The sequence below is a fragment of the Rattus norvegicus genome, chromosome 2, assembly GCF_021556685.1.
Source record: "Rattus norvegicus strain SHRSP/BbbUtx chromosome 2, alternate assembly SHRSP_T2T, whole genome shotgun sequence".
Lineage (NCBI taxonomy): Eukaryota > Metazoa > Chordata > Mammalia > Rodentia > Muridae > Rattus > Rattus norvegicus.
The window spans coordinates 180,802,740-180,826,553 of record NC_141535.1 but is presented as its reverse complement, the minus strand read 5'-3'; the positions used below and the strand labels follow the sequence as shown (position 1 = coordinate 180,826,553).

Genomic DNA, 23,814 nt, shown 5'->3' with positions numbered 1-23,814 from the left:
AGAGGCAGAGACAGACACAGAGACGGGGTGGGGGGGAGGAAGATGGTAGAAGCTACCTCTTACCACCAGATAAAAGAAATGAATGAAATTTGGTTTTGTAGTTTTTAAAGTAGAAGGGAGTATTAATGGTTATTGTTTAAATATTTTAAAATATAAATGGAATAAAGAAATCTAGGCCTTTAATATCAAATATAGGAAACAAAGGCACACAGAGATAGAGAGAGCGAATGAGAAAAATGCATTAATTAAAGAAAGTTTGAAAAGGTCTATGCCGAAGACTCCCTTCGGTGTCTATACGACCCTCTTTCCTTCCTCCGCAGCAATCCTACTGCCAGAACTTCGCCATGTCCATTCTCAAGATCCATGCCAGAGAGATCTTTGACTCCCGTGGGAATCCCACTGTTGAGGTGGATCCCTACACCACAAAAGGTCTCTTTCGAGCTGCGGTACCCAGCGGTGCGTCCACTGGCATCTACGAGGCCCTAGAACTCCGAGACAATGATAAGACCCGCTACATGGGGATGGGTGTCTCAAAGGCTGTTGAGCACATCTATTGCACCTGCTCTGGTTAGCAAGAAACTGAATGTTGTAGAGCAGGAGAAGATTGACCAGCTGATGATCGAGATGGACGGCATGGAGAATAAATCTAAGTTTGGTGCAAACACCATCCTGGGAGTGTCCCTGGCTGTCTGCAAGGCTGGTGCCATGGAGAAGGGGGTCCCCCTTTACCGTCTCATTGCAGACTTGGCTGGCAACCCTGAAGTCATCCTGCCCGTCCCAGCTTTCAATGTGATCAACGGTGGTTCTCATGCTGGCAACAAGCTGGCCCTGCAAGAGTTCATGATCCTGCCTGTGCGGGCATCCTTTTTCCGGGAAGCCATGCGTATTGGAGCAGAGGTTTACCACAACCTGAAGAATGTCATCAAGGAGAAGTATGGGAAAGATGCCACCAATGTGGGTGATGAGGGTGGATTCGCACCTAACATCCTGGAGAACAAAGAAGCACTGGAGGGGCTCAAGTCTGTCACTGCAAAGGCCGGCTACACTGACCAGGTTGTCATCGGCATGGATGTGGCTACCTCCGAGTTACACAGGGCTGGCAAGTATCACCTGGACTTCAAGTCTCCGGATGACGCCAGCCGACCCGACCAGCTGGCTGACCTGTACAAGTCCTTCACCAAGGACTACCCAGTGGTGTCCATTGAAGATCCCTTTGACCAGGACGACTGGGATGCTTGGCAGAAGTTCACAGCTACTGCAGGCATCCAGGTGGTGGGGGATGACCTCACAGTGACCAACCCTAAGTGGATCGACAAGGTTGCAGGCAAGAAGTCCTGCAACTGCCTCCTGCTCAAAGTGAACCAGATTGGCTCTGTGACCAAGTCTCTGCAGGCATGTAAGCTGGTCCAGTCCAATGGCTGGGGTGTCATGGTGTCCCATCGATCTGGAGAAACTGAGGACACTTTCATTGCCGACCTGGTGGTGGGACTCTGCACTGGGCAGATCAAGACTGGTGCTCCCTGCCGATCTGAGCGCCTGGCCAAGTACAATCAGATCCTTAGAATCGAGGAGGAGCTGGGCAGAAAAGCCAAGTTTGCTGGCAGGTCCTTCAGGAGCCCTCTGGCCAAGTAAGGCATGGACCAGAGATCCCCGGAGCTACCAGATCCTCTGTCCCTGATGTCATCCAGGCAGCTCAAGGCTGGTCCAATGCTTGCCCCTCCCATGTCACTGCTTCCTTAGATGTCCACCCCTGACCACCTGGACCCCTGCTGGAAACCCCAGCTTTGTGATTGGTCTGAATCATTGTTTCTGTCATCTGACTTTCCAACTAGTGTCTGGAGCCCTAAGAACTCCAGCCTAATCTCTAGAGTGCCCACACCATCAAGACTCCCCCCAGTGGTTTACATGCAAAAATAAAAGTCGCAGAAGGCTCCCCCCCAAAAAAAAGGTCTATGCTAGGGCAAATACTCGGATTGTTTTGAATGTTGTCTAAATGGAAATTCTGGGATTGTTCAATGCGTTATGATAAATTTAGAGCTTGGAAAGAGGCTTATACAGTAAGTAGGAGGGAAATTAATTAAAGTTAAATAGATGAATAAATATATTGAGGTGTTTGATTTTAAATTAAAGGTCAAAGAGTGGGATAAGTAGAAAAAACTTATTTCAGACAGAAAATCACAAGACGGACTTTCCCTTGTTAACAATAACAGAATGTGCACACCTTAGAAAAGAATTTGTTCCATTTTGGCAAAACAGTATAACTCCTTACTACATTTAAAACAGAAGCTTATGTTAATTCAAATTATATAAAGAGAAAGGGGACATATATACCCATAGAGATATTAATCTGTATATTAGGGAGAATTAAAGTATACAGGTGAATAAATACTTTAGGCCTTGATCCCATGTAGGTCTAATCAGGAGATACTGGAGGAGCACTATCTCAACAGATAATAATAGTTGTTCAGATTTTTTTCCTTTTCCTTTTTCTTTTTAAAAAAGGAAGCAAGAAACAAAATATACTACCATAGTTATCACTGAACAAAGAGAAAGTTCAATTTGGAACAGGACTATCTGCCTAAAATCTATTCACGTCATAGATACCACCTGTAACATTTAGTTCTAGAATCAAATGAGTGATAGTAAAAACTATAAAAAAAAATCACAAGACCATGTTTCACTTATTAACAATAACAGAATATACACAGCTTAGAATAGAACATGTTCCTACTATTTTGGCAAAACAGTATAATTCCTTACTACATTTAAAATCTGCTTTTTAAAAATTAATTATTTTATTTATTTATATTTCAAATGTTGTCCTCCTTCCCAGTCTCCCCTCTGCAAATCCCCCACCCCATCCCCTCCTCTTAGCCTCTAAGAGGGTGCTCCACCACCCACTGACCCCTGGCTCACCCCTCCACCATCCCCTTTCACTAGGGCAACAAGCCTCCACAGGACCATGTGCCTCCCCTCCCATTGATATCAGATAAGGCAGTCCTCTGCTGCACATGTAGCAAGGGGTATGGACCCACCCATGTATAATCTTTGGTTGGTGATTTAGTCCCTGGGAGCTCTGTGAGTTAGTTGATATTGTTGTTCTTCCTATGGGGTTACAGTCCCCTTCAGCTCCTTCAGTCCTTCCCCTAACTCTTCCATTGGGAACCCTAGGCTCAGTCCAATGGTTGGCTGTGACTATCTGCATCTGTCTTAGTCAGGTGCTAGCAGAACCTCTCAGAGGATAGCCATATCAGGCTCCTGTCTGCACTTCTTGGCATCAGCAATAGTGTTGGGATTTGGTGTCTGTGGATGGTATGGATCTTAAGGTGGGGCAGTCTGTGGATGACCTGTCTTTTAGTCTCTGCTCCATTTTTTGTCCCTGCATTTCCTTAGACAGGAACAATTCTGGGGTAAAAATTTTGAGATAGTTGGGTGGCTCCATCCCTCCATTGGGGGTCATGTCTATCAACTGGAGGTGGTTGGTCTTCAGGTTCTATCTTCCTGTTGTTGGGCATTTAGGCTAATGTCATACCCATTGAGTCCTGGGAGCCTCTCCCATCCCTGGTGTCTGGGACTTCTTAGTGGTCTCCCCTATCCCCATTATCCACCTGTCTGCTACTTATTTCTGTTCATTCTCCTGGCTCTCTGGATTTCTCTTCCCATACCTGGTCCTGCCTACCCTTTTTCCCCTTCCCCTCCTCTCTTCCACCTAGATTCCTCCCTCCCTCTGATTCCTGTGATTGTTTTCTTGCCCCTTCTGAGTGGAATTGAAGCATCCACACTTTGACCTTCCTTCTTGTTAAACTTCATATGGTCTGTGAGTTGTATTGTGGGTATTCTGAGCTTTTGGGCTAATTTCCACTTATCAGTGAGTACATATCGTGTATGCCCTTTTGCGTCTGGGATATCTTGCTCAATATGATATTTTCTAGATCCATTCATTTGCCTACAAAGTTAATGAAGTTGTTTTTAATAGCTGAATAATATTCCATTGTATAAATGTACCACATTTTCTGTATCCATTCTTCCATTGAGGGAGACCTGGGTTGTTTCCAGCTTCTGGCTATTATAAATAACACTGTTATGAACATAGTAGAGCACATGTCCTTGTTATATGTTGGAACATCTTTTTGGTATATGCCCAGGAATGGTATAGCTGGATCTTCAGGTAGAACTATTTCTAATTTTCTGAGGAACTGCCAGATTGATTTCCAAAGTGGTTGTACCAGTTTGCAATCCTACCAGCAATGGATGAGTGTATCCTTTCCTCTTTCTTCACATACTTGTCAGCATCTGCTCTCCCTGAGTTTTTAATCTTAGACATTCAGATTGGTGTAAAGTGGAATCTCAGGGTCATTTTGATTTGTATTTCCCTGATGACTAAGGATACTGAACATGTCTTTAGGTGATTCTCAGCCATTCGAGATTCCTCAGTTGAGAATTCTTTGTTTAGCTCTGTCCCCCATTTTTTTAATTGGGTTATTTGGTTTTCTGGTGTCTAACTTATTGAGTTCTTTCCATATTTTAGATATTAGCCCTCTATTAGATGTAGGACTGGTCAAGATCTTATTGTCAGTGTCCTTTGCCTTACAGAAGCTTTTCAATTTTATGAGATCCCATTTGTCTATAGTTGATCTTAGAGCCTGAGCCATTGCTGTTTTCAGGAAAATTTCCCCTGCCAATGTGTTCGAGGTTCTTTCCCCCACTTTCTCTTGTATTAGATTCAGCATATCTGGTTTTATGTGGATGTCCTTGATATACTTGGACTTGAATTTTGTATAAGGAGATAAAAATGGATCAATTTGTGTTCTTCTACAGGCAGACTGCCAGTTAGATCAGCACCATTTGTTGAAAATGGTGTCTTTTTTCCACTGTCTGATTTTGGCTTCTTTGCCAAAGATCAAGTATTCATAAGTGTATCAGCTTATTTCTGGGTCTTTGATTCTATTTCATTAATTGACCTGTCTATCTCTGTACCAATACCATGCTGGTTTTATCACTATTGCTCTGTAGTACAGCTTGAGGTCAGGGATGGTGATTTCCCTAGGAGTTCTTTTATTGTTGAGAATTGTTTTGGCTATCCTGGGTTTTTTGTTTTTCCATATGAAGTAGAGAATTGTTCTTTCCATGTCTGTGAAAAATTGTGTTGGGATTTTGGTAGGGATTGCACTGAATCTGTAGATTGCTTTTGGTAAGATGGCCATTTTCATTGTGTTACTCCTACTAATCCATGAGCATGGGAGATTGTTCTATCTTCTGAGGTCTTCTTTAATTTTATTTTTTCAGGGGTTGAAGTTCTTGTACAGATCTTTCATTTGCTTGGTGATACTTTGTAGTATTTGTGGCTATTGTGAAGGGTATTATTTTCCTAATTTCTTTCTCAGCCTGTTTATCATTTGTATAAGGAAGGCTACTGATTTATTGGAGTTAATTTTATGTCCTGCCACTTTGCTGAAGTTGTTTATCAGGTATAGGAGCTCTCCGGTGGAATGTTTGGGGTCTCTTATGTATGTTATCATATCATCTGCAAATAGTGATACCTTGACTTCTTCCTTTTGATATGTATCCCTTTGACCTCCTTTTGTTGTCTAGTTGCTTTAGCTAGAACTTTGAGAAGTAGGATCACCATATGGGACTGAGCTCAAAGCAGATTAACTATTCACCTCTACAGCTTCCAATCTTGGTTTCCAGATGAAAAAGGAGCCTGTCTTAGAATAGGATTGCTACTATCCTTAAAATCATGACTCCAAAGACAGAAACTTTGAGAGTTCCTTGGTACAGCTAGGTATTGCTGCCTCTGGAAATAGTTTTGTGGAAATAGTAAGGCTTCTATACACCAGCAAAATGAAGGGGCACTGAGCCCCTAATTTTGACTGAGACTGAACAAAAGGCACTTGAGGCTTTCTTTAAATACAGCTCTGACATTGGCTTCAGCCTTGGAAATTCGAGATGTCTCAAAATCTTGACAATCTGTTTGTCCATGAAACAAAATACCTAAGGTACCTCAGTTCAGAGAGTAAAACTGATCAGTCTGACCCAGGCTCTCAGAAGGGGAAAAGGAAAGCCTACCATTGTTATACCTTGCTACTAAGGTTGTAGTCTACCATGTCCAGACAGCTTTCCTGAGCTCTGTGAAAAATGGAGGACTCCCTTTTCTTAGCAGGGCTTCCTCTTCTCTGCCTGATCTGGGAGCCCAACCCCCAGTCTTTTGCCTAAGGAATGTCAAACAGTCCTTGGCAAAATTACAGGTTCAACTTCCTCACTTCAGATAAGAACCTGTTCAGCAAGTACCTGGGATTCCTAGGAATGCCTCTCCATGCAAATGAGGTATTCCAAGAACCTTAAGCCTCAGCCAATGAAACTTCACTGAAAGAACCCCTTCCCACTCGCCAAAGTTCATTCATATAAACCTTGATTCATCCTGAATAAAGTGTATGTGCACAAGCTGTTTCACTGAATATCATCTAAGAGAGTTGTAATGCTACAGTCCTTGGAGATACTTCCACCACCTTGCATCCGTTGCTGGGTCAGGATGTGTAGCTGTGGCTGAATATCCTGAGGGAAAAAACCAACCATGGAACTTAGCTCTGCTCTGTCCTTCACTGCCTGGTGTCCATCAGTGCTTGGACACCCTGAGCAAAAATGGGGAACCCAGAACCACATGCCACCAGATACATGGACAGGCATTATGATTTATTTTCACACATGCCCACAATATGATCTGTAGAGAAAGAGTGCCTCTCACCACCAAAGGGGAGGAGGTGTGTAGTTCATGAAGGACAATATTCTGCTTTCCCTATGAATAGCTGTCCTTCACTGCTGAGGATATCAACAAGATGACTCCCCTGAGGCAAGAGGTAACCAGATCACTGATCTGACTGCCTGAAAAATGGCTCTAAGACCAATGGGGTCTACGTTCTGGTGACATACTCTGACCTGGTGTTGCCTGAGACCCCATACTAAAACCAAGATAAAAGAGAGGCACAGGGGTTGGGGATTTAGCTCAGTGGTAGAGCGCTTGCCTAGCAAGCTCAAGGCCCTAGGTTCGGTCCCCAGCTCCAAAAAAAAAGAAAAAAGAAAGAGAGAGAGAGAGAGAGAGAGAGAGAGAGAGAGAGAGAGAGAATGAACAAAACTGGTTGTTCTTCATTTGAGTTAGCAAAAAAAAGGTTTTAGAATCTAGGTCATCCTAGACCCAAGTGAGACCCCAGTGTCTTCATAAGACTGTTAACTGAAGTTCCCAGAAGAAAGGCCACAGCTACATGAAACATTCTGCAAGGTTGATTGGCTGACTGGAATTGCAATGACTGTGAAGAGGTTAGAAAGTTGGAGGCCCACAACTAAACTCTCTAAGCCTCAGACATAACGTTACTGGTTAACTTTGTGTGTGATCAAACATCTTTGTGACTATTAGGCAAATGCTTTGGGATGTATGAATGGACTTCCAGCCTCCAACCCAAAAACTAATTTTTGGCACCTGAGGCTTATAAGCAGAGGTGCCCCTGCCTCATGTTTCTACCAATGTATCTGGAAAGTGTCTTGATTTATAAGTGTTGGAAAATGAGGGGAGTATAATCTAAGTTTGTGTTCCCAGGCCATGGTCATTCATTTTGGCTCTAGAACGAACTATCTCTTAACCCATTTGAGGTAAGAGCGGATCGGTTGTGTGTGTGTGTGTGTGTGTGTGTGTGTGTGTGTGTGTGTGAACAAAATTCACCCTTTGAAGGGTGTAATTTATGTAGGATTAGTATATTTACCAGGTGTTACAAACACCACAGCTATCTGGCTCCAGACATTTTCAGCACTTCAAATAGAAACCTGTTGGCTTCTACTGACTGTTCCAGCCATACTCCACTCCTGAGCCTTGGGAACATGCAATCTCCTTTATCCCTATGCTGCTGCCCCTCTGCATGCTTTGCACAACAGAGTAACATAGTATGTTGTCTTCTGTGTCTGGAGCCTTTCATTTCCCCATATTATTTCCAAGGTTCATTCCAGTTGCTACAGGTGTCCATACTTAGAAGTTTTTGTGACTGAGAAATATTACATTTATTGTTGTATAAGATTTGATGGTCTATCATAGCCCTGTTTTCGAGACTGCAATGAATATCAATTTATCTGTTTTTACATGAATATGAGTCCAGTTCTCTTGCATGTATGTAGATATGTATAACACACACACACACACACACACACACACACACACACACACTAAGGGGTGTGATTAGTCATATGCTGAGTCTTATTTACTTTTCTTTTTTTTTCTTTTTAATTTAGAGAATACTTTATTAGTTTTTGTAATCAAACCCACGTATATAAGACCTTACATATTTAATACAGTGTGTTACCCCTGTACAAATGGAAAAAACTTAAGTTCAACATTTCTAGACCAATATGGCTGTTAATTTCTGTACTGTGCCAACTCAACACAGTAAACGGGGATACTTTTTTCGAAAGTTGACAGCACAGGTAAAGTTTCAAAAAATTCAAATTATATATCTGTATATATATATTTATATTTATATAAAAAGACCAATAATAGCAGTGTGTTATGCAGCAACAGCAGCAACAGCTTTTCCAGGTTCTGCAGTCATCTGAACAAAACTGTAGAGACATCCAGCACACTCCATTAAAAAAAAAAAAAAAGTAGCTTCCTGGTTGCTGCTGCTGCAGAGAGCCCCTGGGCAGCACCCCACGAGCGAACCTGAGCCTCGGGACCACAGGTAAGACCAAATTTTCTGCTGCAAGAAAGCTGCCTGGTGAGCTTGGGACACACGGAAGCAGAATTTCTCTAGGACCGGGCACGTTCTGTGTTTACCGGAAGTCCCACACCCGCGGATCCCGGCCCGCAGCAGCTCTCTGCTCCCAGACCCGGTGAGAGAGAGACCCAACCGCCTGGTCAGGTGGGCACTCCTGAGGCTGCAGAGCGGAAGAGACCACCAACACTGCTCACCCCTGCCCACATCCCTGGCCCAAGAGGAAACTGTATAAGGCCTCTGGGCTCCCGTGGGGGAGCGGCAGGACCCCTGCCAGAGACACCGCCGGACCCTGAAGGAAACAGACCTGATAAACAGTTCTCTGCACCCAAATCCCGTGGGAGGGAGAGCTAAACCTTCAGAGAGGCAGACAAGCCTGGGAAACCAGAAGAGACTGCTCCCTGCACACACATCTCGGACGCCAGAGGAAAAAGCCAAAGACCATCTGGAACTCTGGTGCACTGAACCTCCCGGAAGGGGCGGCACAGGTCTTCCTGGTTGCTGCCGCTGCAGAGAGCCCCTGGGCAGCACCCCACGAGCAAACCTGAGCCTCGGGACCACAGGTAAGACCAAATTTTCTGCTGCAAGAAAGCTGCCTGGTGAACTCAAGACACAGGCCCACAGGAACAGCTGAAGACCTGTAGAGAGGAAAAACTACACGCCCGAAGCAGAACACTCTGTCCCCATAACTGACTGAAAGAGAGGAAAACAGGTCTACAGCACTCCTGACACACAGGCTTATAGGACAGTCTAGCCACTGTCAGAAATAGCAGAACAAAGTAACACTAGAGATAATCTGATGGCGAGAGGCAAGCACAGGAACCCCAGCAACAGAAACCAAGACTACATGCCATCAACGGAGCCCAATTCTCCCACCAAAACAAACATGGAATATCCAAACACACCAGAAAAGCAAGATCTAGTTTCAAAATCATATTTAATCATGATGCTGGAGGACTTCAAGAAAGACATGAACACACTTAGGGAAGCACAGGAAAACATTAATAAACAAGTAAAATCCTACAGAGAGGAATCGCAAAAATCCCTGAAAGAATTCCAGGAAAACACAATCAAACAGTTGAAGGAATTAAAAATGGAAATAGAAGCAATCAAGAAAGAACACATGGAAACAACCCTGGATATAGAAAACCAAAAGAAGAGACAAGGAGCTGTAGATACAAGCTTCACCAACAGAATACAAGAGATGGAAGAGAGAATCTCAGGAGCAGAAGATTCCATAGAAATCATTGACTCAACTGTCAAAGATAATGTAAAGTGGAAAAAGCTACTGGTCCAAAACATACAGGAAATCCAGGACTCAATGAGAAGATCAAACCTAAGGATAATCGGTATAGAAGAGAGTGAAGACTCCCAGCTCAAAGGACCAGTAAATATCTTCAACAAAATCATAGAAGAAAACTTCCCTAACCTAAAAAAAGAGATACCCATAGACATACAAGAAGCCTACAGAACTCCAAATAGATTGGACCAGAAAAGAAACACCTCCCGTCACATAATTGTCAAAACACCAAACGCACAAAATAAAGAAAGAATATTAAAAGCAGTAAGGGAAAAAGGTCAAGTAACATATAAAGGGAGACCTATAAGAATCACACCAGACTTCTCGCCAGAAACTATGAAGGCCAGAAGATCCTGGACTGATGTCATACAGACCCTAAGAGAACACAAATGCCAGCCCAGGTTACTGTATCCTGCAAAACTCTCAATTAACATAGATGGAGAAACCAAGATATTCCATGACAAAACCAAATTTACACAATATCTTTCTACAAATCCAGCACTACAAAGGATAATAAATGGTAAAGCCCAACATAAGGAGGCAAGCTATACCCTAGAAGAAGCAAGAAACTAATCGTCTTGGCAACAAAACAAAGAGAATGAAAGCACACAAACATAACCTCACATCCAAATATGAATATAAAGGGAAGCAATAATCACTATTCCTTAATATCTCTCAATATCAATGGCCTCAACTCCCCAATAAAAAGACATAGATTAACAAACTGGATACGCAACGAGGACCCTGCATTCTGCTGCCTACAGGAAACACACCTCAGAGACAAAGACAGACACTACCTCAGAGTGAAAGGCTGGAAAACAACTTTCCAAGCAAATGGTCAGAAGAAGCAAGCTGGAGTAGCCATTCTAATATCAAATAAAATCAATTTCCAACTAAAAGTCATCAAAAAAGATAAGGAAGGACACTTCATATTCATCAAAGGAAAAATCAACCAAGATGAACTCTCAATCCTAAATATCTATGCCCCAAATACAAGGGCACCTACATACGTAAAAGAAACCTTACTAAAGCTCAAAACACACATTGCACCTCACACAATAATAGTGGGAGATTTCAACACCCCACTCTCATCAATGGACAGATCATGGAAACAGAAATTAAACAGTGATGTAGACAGACTAAGAGAAGTCATGAGCCAAATGGACTTAACGGATATTTATAGAACATTCTATCCTAAAGCAAAAGGATATACCCTCTTCTCAGCTCCTCATGGTACTTTCTCCAAAATTGACCATATAATTGGTCAAAAAACGGGCCTCAACAGGTACAGAAAGATAGAAATAATCCCATGCGTGCTATCGGACCACCACGGCCTAAAACTGGTCTTCAATAACAATAAGGGAAGAATGCCCACATATACGTGGAAATTGAACAATGCTCTACTCAATGATAACCTGGTCAAGGAAGAAATAAAGAAAGAAATTAAAAACTTTTTAGAATTTAATGAAAATGAAGATACAACATACTCAAACTTATGGGACACAATGAAAGCTGTGCTAAGAGGAAAACTCATAGCGCTGAGTGCCTGCAGAAAGAAACAGGAAAGAGCATATGTCAGCAGCTTGACAGCACACCTAAAAGCTCTAGAACAAAAAGAAGCAAATACACCCAGGAGGAGTAGAAGGCAGGAAATAATCAAACTCAGAGCTGAAATCAACCAAGTAGAAACAAAAAGGACCATAGAAAGAATCAACAGAACCAAAAGTTGGTTCTTTGAGAAAATCAACAAGATAGATAAACCCTTAGCCAGACTAACGAGAGGACACAGAGAGTGTGTCCAAATTAACAAAATCAGAAATGAAAAGGGAGACATAACTACAGATTCAGAGGAAATTCAAAAAATCATCAGATCTTACTATAAAAACATATATTCAACAAAATTTGAAAATCTTCAGGAAATGGACAATTTCCTAGACAGATACCAGGTATCGAAGTTAAATCAGGAACAGATAAACCAGTTAAACAACCCCATAACTCCTAAGGAAATAGAAGCAGTCATTAAAGGTCTCCCAACGAAAAAGAGCCCAGGTCCAGACGGGTTTATTGCAGAATTCTATCAAACCTTCATAGAAGACCTCATACCAATATTATCCAAACTATTCCACAAAATTGAAACAGATGGAGCCCTACCGAATTCCTTCTACGAAGCCACAATTACTCTTATACCTAAACCACACAAAGACACAACAAAGAAAGAGAACTTCAGACCAATTTCCCTTATGAATATCGACGCAAAAATACTCAATAAAATTCTGGCAAACCGAATTCAAGAGCACATCAAAACAATCATCCACCATGATCAAGTCGGCTTCATCCCAGGCATGCAGGGATGGTTTAATATACGGAAAACCATCAACGTGATCCATTATATAAACAAACTGAAAGAACAGAACCACATGATCATTTCATTAGATGCTGAGAAAGCATTTGACAAAATTCAACACCCCTTTATGATAAAAGTCCTGGAAAGAATAGGAATTCAAAGCCCATACCTAAACATAGTAAAAGCCATATACAGCAAACCAGTTGCTAACATTAAACTAAATGGAGAGAAACTTGAAGCAATCCCACTAAAATCAGGGACTAGACAAGGCTGCCCACTCTCTCCCTACTTATTCAATATAGTTCTTGAAGTTCTAGCCAGAGCAATCAGACAACAAAAGGAGATCAAAGGGATACAGATCGGAAAAGAAGAGGTCAAAATATCACTATTTGCAGATGACATGATAGTATATTTAAGTGATCCCAAAAGTTCCACCAGAGAACTACTAAAGCTGATAAACAACTTCAGCAAAGTGGCTGGGTATAAAATTAACTCAAATAAATCAGTTGCCTTCCTCTATACAAAAGAGAAACAAGCCGAGAAAGAAATTAGGGAAACGACACCCTTCATAATAGACCCAAATAATATAAAGTACCTCGGTGTGACTTTAACCAAGCAAGTACAAGATCTGTACAATAAGAACTTCAAGACACTGAGGAAAGAAATTGAAGAAGACCTCAGAAGATGGAAAGATCTGCCGTGCTCATGGATTGGCAGGATTAATATAGTAAAAATGGCCATTTTACCAAAAGCAATCTACAGATTCAATGCAATCCCCATCAAAATACCAATCCAATTCTTCAAAGAGTTAGACAGAACAATTTGCAAATTCATCTGGAATAACAAAAAACCCAGGATATCTAAAGCTATCCTCAACAATAAAAGGACTTCAGGGGGAATCACTATCCCTGAACTCAAGCAGTATTACAGAGCAATAGTGATAAAAACTGCATGGTATTGGTACAGAGACAGACAGATAGACCAATGGAATAGAATTGAAGACCCAGAAATGAACCCACACACCTATGGTCACTTGATTTTTGACAAAGGAGCCAAAACCATCCAATGGAAAAAAGATAGCATTTTCAGCAAATGGTGCTGGTTCAACTGGAGGGCAACATGTAGAAGAATGCAGATCGATCCATGCTTATCACCCTGTACAAAGCTTAAGTCCAAGTGGATCAAGGACCTCCACATCAAACCAGACACACTCAAACTAATAGAAGAAAAACTAGGGAAGCATCTGGAACACATGGGCACTGGAAAAAATTTCCTGAACAAAACACCAATGGCTTATGCTCTAAGATCAAGAATCGACAAATGGGATCTCATAAAACTGCAAAGCTTCTGTAAGGCAAAGGACACTGTGGTTAGGACAAGACGGCAACCAACAGATTGGGAAAAGATCTTTACCAATCCTACAACAGATAGAGGCCTTATATCCAAAATATACAAAGAACTCAAGAAGTTAGACCGCAGGGAAACAAATAACCCTATTAAAAAATGGGGTTCAGAGCTAAACAAAGAATTCACAGCTGAGGAATGCCGAATGGCTGAGAAACACCTAAAGAAATGTTCAACATCTTTAGTCATAAGGGAAATGCAAATCAAAACAACCCTGAGATTTCACCTCACACCAGTGCGATTGGCTAAGATCAAAAACTCAGGTGACAGCAGATGCTGGCGAGGATGTGGAGAAAGAGGAAAACTCCTCCATTGTTGGTGGGATTGCAGACTGGTAAAACCATTCTGGAAATCAGTCTGGAGGTTCCTCAGAAAATTGGACATTGAACTGCCTGAGGATCCAGCTATACCTCTCTTGGGCATATACCCAAAAGATGCCTCAACATATAAAAGAGACACGTGCTCCACTATGTTCATCGCAGCCTTATTTATTATAATAGCCAGAAAATGGAAAGAACCCAGATGCCCTTCAACAGAGGAATGGATACAGAAAATGTGGTACATCTACACAATGGAATATTACTCAGCTATCAAAAACAACGAGTTTATGAAATTCGTAGGCAAATGGCTGGAACTGGAAAATATCATCCTGAGTGAGCTAACCCAATCACAGAAAGACATAAATGGTATGCACTCATTGATAAGTGGCTATTAGCCCAAATGCTTGAATTACCCTAGATCCCTAGAACAAACGAAACTCAAGACGGATGATCAAAATGTGAATGCTTCACTCCTTCTTTAAATGAGGAAAAAGAATACCCTTGGCAGGGAAGGGAGAGGCAAAGATTAAAACAGAGACTGAAGGAACACCCATTCAGAGCCTGTCCCACATGTGGCCCATACATATACAGCCACCCAATTAGACAAGATGGATGAAGCAAAGAAGTGCAGACCGACAGGAGCCGGATGTAGATCGCTCCTGAGATACACAGCCAGAATACAGCAAATACAGAGGCGAATGCCAGCAGCAAACCACTGAACTGAGAATAGGCCCCCTGTTGAAGGAATCAGAGAAAGAACTGGAAGAGCTTGAAGGGGCTCGAGACCCCAAAAGTACAACAATGCCAAGCAACCAGAGCTTCCAGGGACTAAGCCACTACCTAAAGACTATACATGGACTGACCCTGGACTCTGACCCCATAGGTAGCAATGAATACCCTAGTAAGAGCACCAGTGGAAGGGGAAGCCCTGGGTCCTGCTAAGACTGAACCCCCAGTGAACTAGTCTATGGGGGGAGGGCGGCAATGGGGGGAGGGTTGGGAGGGGAACACCCATAAGGAAGGGGAGGGGGGAGGGGGATGTTTGCCCGGAAACCGGGAAAGGGAATAACACTCGAAATGTATATAAGAAATACTCAAGTTAATAAAAAAAAATGTAAAAAAACAAAACCTGAGAAAACAGCACAGTTCTGTTACTCTTGTGGTACCTGGCACCATTTTTTTTAAAATTAGCTTCTCAATCATCATCTGGAAAGAAAACATTCTGAGCAACATCATTAAAAACAGCTCTGATAAAGCACGGTCACTACTACGTATCATAAAGCAGGTACAAGCTATTTTACATCCACAGAGGTATGATACAGTACTATCCTACATCTATAATACTAGAGGATACAATTTAGAAGGCATTATTTGAGACTTGATTCTACTTTTCCAGCAGAGGGCCCAAAGGATGGTGTGACACAGCTTTGTAAAGAAACATACTCTAGACAGGATTTCCTTTCACTAGTGGCACAGTTCTAAGGATTCATTCTCTCTATGAATGTCAGCTAAAACCGTTATTAAAAAAATGAAATATCCCTAGAACAAAACCGTATAACCACCGGATTCACATGAAGATGACCTAGTGGAGACAAGCTGGACCTCACCTTACCAACAAGCTATCAAATCTGTTATGTTAAAACAGTGAGACCTCCAAGGAAGGAGATGCCAAGTAGTGCTTCAAAGCTTCGGACCACAATCAAACACAGCATCCTTTTCAACAGAAGCAGAAGCTCATCTGAATATGCTCATGGATGCTGACATCAACATTTAATCATCTCCTCACTTATCCAGCAAGAGGGGGAGATCAGTTACTACTGTACTTTATTGTGTTCAACCAAATCACCATGTTACAAAAATAGCAAGCTGCCATAATAAAAAATAAGGCTCCTCTATCCAGCACCAGATAGCATCATTTTACTTTCAAGCCTAGAAATTGCACACTTGTATATAAACCAATCGAAGATGAGGATTGAGAGTTCATCTTGGTGGATTTTTCCTTTGATGAATATGAAGTGTCCTTCCTTATCTTTTTTGATGACTTTTAATTGAAAATTGATTTTATTTGATATTAGAATGGCTACTCCAGCTTGCTTCTTCTGACCATTTGCTTGGAAAGTTGTTTTCCAGCCTTTCACTCTGAGGTAGTGTCTGTCTTTGTCTCTGAGGTGTGTTTCCTGTAGGCAGCAGAATGCAGGGTCCTCATTGCGTATCCAGTTTGTTAATCTATGTCTTTTTATTGGGGAGTTGAGGCCATTGATGTTGAGAGATATTAAGGAATAGTGATTATTGCTTCCTGTTATATTTATATTTGGATGTGAGTTTATGTTTGTGTGCTTTCATTCTCTTTGTTTTGTTGCCAAGACGATTAGTTTCTTGCTTCTTCTAGGGTATAGCTTGCCTCCTTATGTTGGGCTTTACCCTTTATTATCCTTTGTAGTGCTGGATTTGTAGAAAGATATTGTGTAAATTTGGTTTTGTCATGGAATATCTTGGTTTCTCCATCTATGTTAATTGAGAGTTTTGCAGGATACAGTAACCTGGGCTGGCATTTGTGTTCTCTTAGGGTCTGTATGACATCTGTCCAGGATCTTCTGGCCTTCATAGTTTCTGGCGAAAAGTCTGGTGTGATTCTGATAGGTCTGCCTTTATATGTTACTTGACCTTTTTCCCTTACTGCTTTTAATATTCTTTCTTTATTTTGTGCGTTTGGTTATTTACTTTTCTCAAAGAACCATTAAATAGTTTTCCAAATTAGAACACCATTTTATGTTTCCATCAGTATGAGGTTAAGGTTTCATTTTTTCCCCAATGTCCTCTCTAACATCTGTTATTGCCTATATTTTTAATTTCAGTGCCAAAAGGTATTTTCCTGTGTTATTCCCATTTTCCTAATGACTAATAATTTCGATATTCTCCTCAGAAAAAAATACCTGTTAAAATTTTTTCTCTTTTTAAGTGGGTCAATTGGTCTTTCGTGGTTGAATTGTAATCTTTATTTAGAAGTGCTAAATAGTTATGTTTGTGTTTTATGTTATATGTGTATGATATGCAACTATTTCATGTGACCTCAAAGTTATCTTTTCATTTTCTTAATAGTGTTCATTAAAGCAAAGATATTTAAACATTTTTTCAGAATTAAAAGATATTGATAAATTCATTAAAATATTGCATCTGTCCCATGTTAGAGCAGCACACTTTGGTGGAATATTCCTTGCCAAAAATAATATGGTATTGAATTGTATAACTAAGCAGAAGTTCCTAATTGTCAAGTAAAAGCAGAATATGATATTATATATTGTCCCCACTGATCATCTTTTTTACTTGGGTTGAAAGATCATAAGTTTTCATATAACTTTCAAACTCTTCATTTTCATTAACTGTTCACTCACCTCTTGATTTTTCATTCTTTACTCCCATATTTGAGTCTTTCTGCCTCCTACAGTCTTATTTCCCTTTTACCTATATTTTACTACCCTCTCTCCTTTAATGAATCTGATACCAATTCTTCATTTCTAATCCACATGCACTACAACTTAAACATATGAGACAAAGCAAAGACACAGGTGACATGAAAGTATAGGGTAGAGAGTACTCTAGGGTAAAAGTTTAAGTGACAATGTGGACAGGGTGATAGGGTGTGGGCCTAAAAAATAAGGATGCATAAAGAAGCCTTATGGAAACTGCCTGGAGGTACACACACACACACACACACACACACACACACACACACACACACGTTCACTATATCCACAGAAACTCACATCTGGTCAAAGTGCCAAATATCTGTAACTATGAGTATGGAGCTCTAGATGAATCATTTGTATTAAACATCCTCTGCCCCTGCATCCAAGGCTATTGAACTTTGTGGGGGAAAGAATAGGTAGAAAACTGTAAAAGCTGATGGGTGAGGAGCAGAACTGTCAAATGCAGACGTCTGATTATGACTTGACTGCTGAATGCATCAACTCACAATGGCTGTGGTTCCTTGTATGTGACATGCACAAGATCAAGCCAGTTAGCCAAAATGCATGGGGGAGGGGAAGGGCTCCAAAGGTCCAATCCCCGTCTGAGGAGCTATTGGAAGCTGGCGATTGCTGAGGGAGGGAGAGTCTCCCTTCTTTAGGGACATGGTCACTGGTTGCATATGCTCTAGTGAATGGCCCCACACCCATTCATGTAAGGATAGCTAGCATTAACCAGATTCAGGGGGTATCAACAATAACAATAACCAAAACAGAAAACATGAAGTTAGGAGGGTTATGGGGTGGAGGTAGGGTACCTGAGAGGAGCTGGAGAGAGTTAATGATAAATGGGTTCAATAAAAATGTAGTGACATTGTTTTATTAATACCATCTCTTTTTGGCTTTTGTCAGTTGGAATACACTGGGAAAATTACTACAGTTCAGAATATCAAGCATGAATTATGCTTCATATGAAATCATGATACAGAAACCATGTTTTAGGGTTCTGTCTAACTTATTTACAGAGAATTTTTATCTACGTAAAATTAAATTATTGTTACCTTTTGCTAATAAAATAAAATAAAAAATCTAGTTTTTAAAAGTTATTCAGCCAACCTGGGAATTTTATGCAATTCCATCCATACTAAGAGGTTTCTCTGATGGAGTGCTCATTACACAGTATTGTTTTAAAACTTACAAAAAGAGAAGATAAAGAAACTTGAACAATTATTACAAGGAGATGAATTGATTAGAAATTAGCCTTTACTCAGTCTTTAATATTTTAAATCATAAATATGATTTAATGATTCTTTCAGAAAAATAAAGACACAATAGATTTGCTTTATTTTATATTCTAATAAATGTTTAAATTTGGTCTCCAGTGTGGTTATTTGAAGCCAGCAGTGTAGCACTTTTAATATGTTTGGATTCTTTCAAAGAGGAGATAGCTTCAAACATCACATGCCTGTGATTCAGAATGAGGGATCATAGTATACGTGTGTGTGTGTGTGTGTGTGTGTGTGTGTGTGTGTGTGTGTGTGTAGATGCCTGTGGAAGACAGAATTTGTCTTCTGTGAAGGACAATTAAGAAAGTACTTTTTAAAAACTTGTCATGACTTGACTGCTGAATGCATCAACTCACAATGGCCACTTAACAAAGAAATTAATAATATTCTTATGAAAGAAACCAAATAAAATTAACTAAAAAGAGCATTGTTATTTTTTATTAACAGTTCAGTGTTTATTATTAGGAATCATGAAATAGCATCTCTGCCTCATGTGTCAATTAATATGTGTAAAGAAATACATATTTTAAAAACAATGCACGATGACAGAGCTACAGAGAAGTCACTGCATGCATAAATTATTGTGCTTTGTTGTTTGTTTAGATAGGACTTTCAGGTAGCCAAGGCCAGCCATAAACTTACCATGTAGCTAAGGATAATATACCTACCTGTTGGCAAAGAGATTAGAAGTAAGCCAGATCTAACCACTTAGAGTCTTCTGGGGCTTTGTTGAGCTAGTCTGTTATTTTAACTTTACTATTAGTCATATGTTTGCTTCAGCTCTGTCCTACTGTACTACACAGCCCGGAGTTAATCTACTTCCTATAATGATGTTGAAGATTGCCCCAAATTCCTTGAAAAGAAGATTTTTCCAACGGGCTGAACTCTAAATCAGGTTAGCTACAGGCAGCCTTGCTAATGCGGGCTTCTGAAAAACCTCCAGTCAAGTCAAGCAATGCTAATGTTCTAGAGAGGAAAGTTAGTATCAGTCATCTCTATTCTGTTCCTTCTTTGTTATTAGTTTTTAGTGTGGAAATCGATTACTATTTTTCAAGTCTAGCAGGAAGCTATAGACCAGTGGTCCTCAACCTTTCCAATGCTGCAACCCTTTAATATGGTTTCTCATGTTGTGGTGATCCTCAACCATAAAATTATTTTCCTTGCTAGTTCATAACTGTAATTTTGCTACTGTTATTAATCATCATGTATATATTTTATATGCAGCATATCTGATAAGCCACTTGTTCAACCACCAAATGAAAGACTTGTTCAACTACCAAATGGGTTGTGACCCACAGGCTGAGAACCGCTGCTGTAGAGGGAGTCAGAACCAACATCTCTTGTACTGTGGAAAGGAAAGGAGATGTGATTAATTTCCTAGTTCTCAGAATGCCAGAACTTCAAAGCAATCCTCCAGAAGTTGCCTAACTTTCTTGCTCCCCTGAGATCTTTGCAGACTTTCTATCTACCTAAGTCTTTCACGGGCTAAGTATAATTGCAGGCGTTAACCTACTTGTCCCAATTTCATCTCTGTCCTTCTTTCCAAGATCTCTGTGGGAATGACTAGTTTTGTTTCCCTAAGTGGACTGTGTCTCTTATCTATTATTATAGGAATAATTGTGCCCTCCTAAAATTTGCATGTTAAAATATAAACTTCAGTGCTGCAGAATGTGTCTGTATCCAAAAACAGGATCGTTAAAAGTAATTGAGTTTACATGAAGTTAGTAGTGTGTGCTGCAACCCAATGACTGTGTTCTTAAAAAGGTTTGGGATACAGGCATAGATGGAAAATCTGCCAAGACATATGTTAAAGATGGACATCTACAACCCAAGGATAGAAGACCAGGAAGGCATCAGGCCTATTAACTTCCTGGTGCTAAAGACTACAGAATGGTGAGAAAACATCTCACAATCTGTTATTTAAGCTATTTGGTTGGTGATGCTTGGTTTATAGCAGTCTTTGCAAATGATTTCTTTCACTGTTTCAGAGGGATCCTTACCCATCCGTTCTTCCCACTCTGCTCCTTTCTATTGCTCCCTGGCAGCCACATCACACAGCCATCCAATCTCTAGGGATTGGGATTTTAATATGTCACAGTATTTGGCCCAAAACATTGAGTATCTCATTTGCTTTGCATACGTAGGGCACTAGGGGGAGACAGAGTCAAAAGCATGAGTCAAAAATAGCACTGCATCTAGGAAGCTGTTGCTGGCAATTGCAAAGCTCCTTCTCCAAGGAATCAGAATTCTCTGTGCTTTCCTCTATGGCAACTGTGGATGCTTCTATGTAACATCTAGAAAACAATGAACATTTACATGATGATTATTGTATGCAAGACACTAAAGTGTTTTTGCTTAATACAATTCCTAGAATTTTTATTGTATTATACTTCATGTAAGTATATACGCATGTACACACATAAAGCAAAGATGAAATATATCCTTATAAATTGCTTTATATTCTATCTAATCTGTCTATTATTTATTTGTTATCTTCCTATTTACCTATCAACAATCATTCCATTTTGTAGATATCTAGTCCAAAAAAAATCTAGTTGTAGAGAAATTAAATATCTACTCAAGGTTGAGCTGGGACTCAAACCCAACCCATTGGCTTTCACATCTATGACTTTGCACAGTTCCCTTTGTATGATTTTGTTTCCACAGTAGGTTGTCTGTTCATATGCAGCAAAGGCGATAGCTTGTTCATGTTTAAGTTCGTTCTTTTGGTGTTTTTCCCCTTGTTCTACTTCAGGCTTGAAGTGTGGAAGATACTACTGGTCTAATAAATAGTTACTGGACCACTGACTTGTCATTTCAAAGACTTGAAATTAAGATGTAGGAATGAGGGCTTCAAGTACAAGCCTAGGACCTAAAGCAACCTACTCTTAGTTATTATAAGCAGGCAATGGGCAGGTGTCTCAATCCTAAAGCAGAAGAAGGCTAATTCAATAGTTTCTCAGTGGTTTCTCTTCTGATTCCACCTCCAGCATATTGTGTCTACTCTTTTTCTTTTTAATAGACCCAATGAACTATTCTGAATCCTTATCATAAAAAGCAAGGATTTACAGAAGGGAAGGTAACACACTAATTGAATGCTTTACTTGTTGGGCACCATGCTGTTAAGTTCAGATTTGAGGTCACATTCTCAAACCAAATTGCAAAGTTGGACAGTATTTTTATTCATTATGCAATTAGAAATTGAGACTCAGACAGATTAAATAATTCCTCTCAAGACCTAGATTCAAATGAGTTTAACTTCCAAGGGTGGGTTTTCCTACCATACCACCAGAGGGGGTTTCAATCAAAGGGTAACACTTTTAGAGAGAAGTTGGGGCTATGGAGGCCTTAGTATCTGTGCTTAGCTCTAGATGGAGACCAACATTCATCCACGATTTCTTGAGCCTTGGGAAAGCAGGCTTGTGGTTTGCTATGTGGGTTAGGATTGTTGCCCCAAGAGGGAGACTGGCTTATTGGGGCAGGAATGCAGAAAATGCAGGTTCCATATCTGTCACTTTCTGCTAACTTTTTCTTTCTTTCTTTCTTCCTTCCTTCCTTCCTTCCTTCCTTTCTTTCTTTCTTCCTTCCTTCCTTTCTTTCTTTCTTTCTTTCTTTCTTTCTTTCTTTCTTTCTTTCTTTCTTTCTCTCTTTCTTTCTAATCTTTATTAACTTGAGTATTTCTTGTTTACATTTCGGTTGTTATTTCCCTTCCCAGTTTCCAGGCCAACATCCCCCTAGCCCCTCCCCCTCCCCTTCTATATGGGCTTCCCCTCCCCATCCTCCCCCCATTACCACCCTCCTCCGAACAATCACGTTCACTGGGGGTTCAGTCTTGGCAGGACCAAGGGCTTCCCCTTCCACTGGTGCTCTTACTAGGCTCTGCTAACTTTTCTACTCTGACTCTGGTCCCAAGCTTCTTCATGGTAGAAATCTGTCTTGGTAGTCAGTGCATTGCCATACAGGACTCCTCCATCTGTCTTGGTAGTCATTGCCTCACTGTACAGGACTCTTCTTGGTACCTAAGCCCAAATCTGTCTCAGTAGTCACTGAGTCACTGTACAAGACTCCTCCATCTACTTTAGTAACCACTGCATCATCATATAGGACTATTCCATCTGTCCTGGTACTACTTGGCACTACTACTCCTGATACCTAACCACAGATCCTCAAGATCTTTGCTTTATTGGGAAGTAGAATGCCTAACCACAAGCCTCAAATGGTTCACAGACAAGTAATAGATTCTGCAAGTGCAGAGAAAGGTTGAGGGGACTCCATGGAACTTGAGAAGTGCAGACATCAGTCTGGATAATTTGGCATTGTGGAACCACTCCACAGTGCAGTGATGTGAGCAGGCTCAGAAACAGGCCCTGTGCACTCTTCAGTTTATTCCTTAGATATGTACTTCCTTTCTGAACCTTGGTTTCTGTGTCTGTCCCTTTGGTGTCAGCTGTGGTGGATAGCTGAGCTGGAGTTAGTTCATAGCATGACTATGCTTGTCTCCCATGAAGATATGGCCTTTGAAATAAGGGCAAACATCAGACAAGGTGTATATGGGGTTCTCTGGCACAGGACCACTCACAATCTTACTAGCCACTCTTTCCTGATGGGGACTCTCTTTTTTCTTAGCATCTTTCAGGTGAGTGTGTTCTTCCCCAGCTCACCCAGAAGCTGGGGAGCTGAGTGGGGGTGAACACACTAACAGGAAACACTGCGGTGTTTAGTGGGTAGTAACAGAGAGGCACCTGTTTGACCTTTGTGTCTGATTCCTGAGCTTATGTGACCTGGGGCTTAGTAGTTAGCCTCCAAATATCCCTGTCCTGGTCTGGTAACATAATATTTACTTTGGGAGGGATGATGAAGAAGTACCTGTTGCATGACGATATCTGAGTGGTGGCTTGTTTATCTTGCTCATAATCTGATTTTAGTTTTATGTGGGAGAGGCA

General features: G+C 40.9%; 1 pseudogene across 1 annotated transcript in view; it reads left to right on the top strand.

Moving 5' to 3' along the window:
• The first annotated feature begins 274 nt into the window (after positions 1–274).
• Eno1-ps11 (enolase 1, pseudogene 11) overlaps positions 275–23,814 on the top strand; it is a 34,038-nt pseudogene continuing 10,498 nt past the window's right edge. The window contains exon 1 of the transcript XR_015672300.1: positions 275–1,919. The product of XR_015672300.1 is annotated as an enolase 1, pseudogene 11 (transcript). The remainder of the gene's footprint in view (positions 1,920–23,814) is intronic.